The 4,007-nt window shown below is 29.1% G+C and overlaps 1 long non-coding RNA gene across 5 annotated transcripts; it reads right to left on the bottom strand.

Moving 5' to 3' along the window:
- Positions 1 to 551: 551 nt before the first annotated feature.
- LOC112727394 (uncharacterized) lies at positions 552 to 4,007 on the bottom strand. 5 transcript variants are annotated; one of them, XR_011868498.1, is made up of 4 exons: positions 3,843 to 4,007; positions 3,458 to 3,507; positions 1,816 to 1,977; positions 552 to 1,245 (listed from the first exon to the last, which is right to left on the bottom strand). It is a non-coding gene; the product is annotated as an uncharacterized lncRNA (long non-coding RNA). The 5 variants fall into 5 exon arrangements; XR_011868497.1 differs by having other exon boundaries at positions 1,816 to 1,974; positions 3,843 to 4,006; XR_011868500.1 differs by lacking the exon at positions 3,843 to 4,007 and adding an exon at positions 3,580 to 3,834.

Raw genomic sequence — 4,007 nt, 5'->3', positions numbered from 1 at the left:
AACGTTCTCTAGGTTGACCAAAATGATTCTTGTCTTGTATGCAAATGCCGCAAAATTACCTTCAATCACAACTAGAAAATTGCTTAATACAGATAGATTTACAGATAAATTTAGTCTTTATTACAGATGGATTTTTGGTTACTGACAAAATTACCGATAAATTTTGTCCCTCTGTAAAAGCCTCGTCAAAAATTATTTACCGATGGATTTTTTTTCGTCGGAAAATTACCGACAGATTTTTACCAGTTACCGACAGATTTTTCCTCGGTAAATTGTCCCATCCATTTTCCTGAAACGTCGAACTTTCCGACGGATTTTTCGTCGGTAATTGGCAACAGATTTTCCGTCTGTAATTTAAACCTTGAAAATCATCTCATACTCTGAATATAGACAGAAAATCCGTCTATAAGGTAAAATAGATTTTTTTTAGATTTTTCCAATTACAAAATAAACTTGTTTTCATATAAAATAAATATAAATTTAATACAAATTTTTATCTAATTTGTATTCAAATAATTATAATATTTCAAAAAATAAACAAATTCATCGTATTATCAAACTAAAAGAAAAGTACTATAAACAAGCAAGTCAATATAATTCAAAACATAAACAAAGTGTATTGATCATCAACTATAATTCCCAATATATTGTTCAACCATACTAAAACTATCAGCTATAGTCTTCAGTGTCATCTTCATCCTCATCATCATCATAGTCCTCATCCAAAGAGATTGAGGGTAGCGGCGGTGGCGGTGGTAGTCGAACAGCACTAGAACTACTTGACGATCTAACATTCTCATAATAGCTAACATAAGCCTTATTCTATCTCTTCTGTTTTAGCTTTTCCTTCTTGGCCTTTTCAATTTTCCGTTCCAACTTTTCTAACTTCTTTTGAGTCTTTTCCAAAGGAGCCAAGCGTGTATCTAACAACTTAATAATACGCTCATCTGTTTGTTGAATAACACGCTGAAAAAGTTCTTCATTGAGATTATGAATCTCTTCTCGCAAATCAAGAACAGAATTTTGATTTCTAGGTGCTCTTCCAGATACAGAATTGGCATAAATGGTTCCAGACTTGATAGAGCTAGAAAAGAATGACCTTTTTCCGTAAACTCGATTCTTCTTTTGTCCACCACACACTTCCTCCCAGATCAAGTCTTCATCAATTGGTGGTACCTCCATTCTCTGTGCTTGAGCCTCGGCATGTTGGGCTTGAACTTCTGCCAACTCTTTTATAAACTTCTCCTGTTGCACAATGATTATATCAATTATATAAATCAAGTTTCAAACAATATAGTACACTATTTAACAATAATACGGTACTTATAACTTGATTATGTCTACCAAAAAATTATTCAAATATTTCTATTATCACTTTAGATTTAGTACAATATAGCATGAGATAAACCATAAACATATATATTTCTATACATACATCAAATACAACTTGCTGGAAAAAAAATAATAAGAATAAAAAATAAATGCAGCTCAAAGTATGTCATTTTCTAATAAATAATATTTATTTGATGATGCTGGCATTGAATAATATTTTTTAAATACTAATATCTATAATGCTGCCATTGAATAAAATCTCTTCTTTTTTGTGAACCATTTTTAACAATTTATACAAAATTCAGAAAACAAAAAGCATCGTTATCAAGAGTTATATTGTTGATACATGATTATGAAGATAATTTAACCATGGCCAACATAAGAAAGCAACAATTAACTTATGAATCAAGACCCCATCGATATGGAATATGATTAAGCAATGCATAAACTATTTTCACAAACTCAAAATCAAACCATGCTAACCTTGATAACCTGAATAAGACTAATATTGCATGAACCCAGGGAGAGTGATACAATAGTAATGCTCCTTGTTAACCTTGATAACCTTCAGCAAAAGCCATGTCTTTTGACAACTTCCACTTTAGAGGTTACAATTTCATCTTCTCCTTGCTTCTCCAACAACTTCTAACAATCCAGTCACATATTTCAAATCAATTTTTGTAGGATTAACCACCAAAAACACTCTCAAATTATTCAAATGCTGACAGAAATGCACCCGAATTTTACTATCGATAAAAATACATTTAAATAATTTAAAAACATAACAACAATACCTAACAATAAATATATATTTTCAAAAAATACCTTATAAATTGAATTTTGATGTGATTTTTTACAAGAATAATTAAAAAAATGAGATATTATTATTCTTAAAATTTGATAATTTTTTCTAAGTATATATTTTTTTGTGATTTTTTAAAAGTATTATTAGTTGTTAACAAAAAAATTAAAAAAAAATATATACTCAACGAAAAATCACCAAATTTTAAGGATACTAATATCACATTTTTTTAATCATGCTTGCAAAAAATTGTATCAAAATTCAATCTCTAATATATGTTTTGAGAAATACATATTTAATGTTAGATAATCTTGCAAAAAAACTAATATTAAATATTTATTTCTCAAAAAATATATTAGAGATTGAATTTTGATGCAATTTTTACAAGCATAATTATAAAAATGAGATATTATTAATCTTAAAATTTGGTAATTTTTTTTAAGTATATATTATTTTGTAATTTTTTAAAAGTATTATTGGTTGTTAACAAAAACAATTATAAAAAATTATATACTTAACAAAAAATTACCAATTTTTATGTATAATAATATATTATTTTTATAATCATGCTTGTAAAAAATTGCATCAAAATTCAATCTCTAAGGTATTTTTTTAAAATATATATTTACTGTTGGGTATTGTTGTTGTATTTTTAAATTATTTGAATGCATTTTTATCGATAGTAAAATTCGGGTGTATTTTTTTTAGTGTTTGAATAATTCAAGAGCATTTTTGGTGGTTAACCCATTTTTGTAATGCTCTAAGAGACCAACAAGAAGTAAGTAGTTAAAGGCAAAGTTGTTCACTCGCTTTACCCCAGGACTAACCAAAGTGCTAGCTAGCATTATTAAATTATAAAATCCTGCACTGCTTTAGATTTCATACTTCTGAGTTTTGTATACTCTTCTAGTGGTACTAGCACTGACTTCGAAACTGCCAAAAACAGCTATTAATTTATATCCACGCCCAAAAGCAAACTTCAAACTTCAGTCCACAACCACACCAATAGATTCTATAAGGGGGCAGACATCATTTTTCCAAGCAGAGAACTTGAATGCAAAATTTAATTCCGAAATTTCATGAACAAGTAACCACTAATTTTGCTAAATTATCACTACACTACTAACACGAAATTACAGTGCAAAAAAGGGTCACAAAATTCAAGGGCTAATAAAAAATTGACCAATAGTCAACGAAACTAGCTCCAAGATAAACTGTATCAAATGATTTTCACAATTCACAGTTCAACATAGTAACAAAGACAAAAGCCCAATTTCTACCTGATCAACATACATAAGAAATCACCAACAAGAATCTTCTTACCTTAGCTTTGGATATGATTTTAACGGCAATTGATTGACTCTTCTATAATTCTGCAAGTGAGAAGTTGAAGATGAAGCCAATATTTAGCATCAAATAACTAATGACAAGAAGCAGAAACTTACAGAAAATCAGCGATCTCAAGATAAAAGTGATAGCCACGATGAATGATACATGTACACAAATCAATCTAAATGTATAACTACCACTTTTTCAATACTCCAGCTCTTTCATTGCACGTGTAACAAGAGAGGGAGAAGCCTATATGTGGGTCTCTAATCAAATAAAGTATGGCTATAACTACTAACAATTATAGTAAGCAAAAGAAATCAAAGAGAAGAGATAAAGAGAGAGAGATAATCTAATCAAACTCTAGCTAACTACCTACCTATATCCCCGTTCATTATTTGCAGTCATTTTTCATTGCTCAACACCCTCTCGCTTCTATTTCACCATATTTTACTTCCAATGTCAGTGCTACTATTATTATTACTATTTGGGGGACTTGTCTCTCGCTTCTATTATTTATTTTTGTAATTATTATTATTTAATT

This window comes from Arachis hypogaea, chromosome 12, assembly GCF_003086295.3.
Source record: "Arachis hypogaea cultivar Tifrunner chromosome 12, arahy.Tifrunner.gnm2.J5K5, whole genome shotgun sequence".
NCBI lineage: Eukaryota > Viridiplantae > Streptophyta > Magnoliopsida > Fabales > Fabaceae > Arachis > Arachis hypogaea.
Note: the sequence above shows the minus strand (reverse complement) of the source record. Positions and strands in the feature narration are given on the sequence as shown.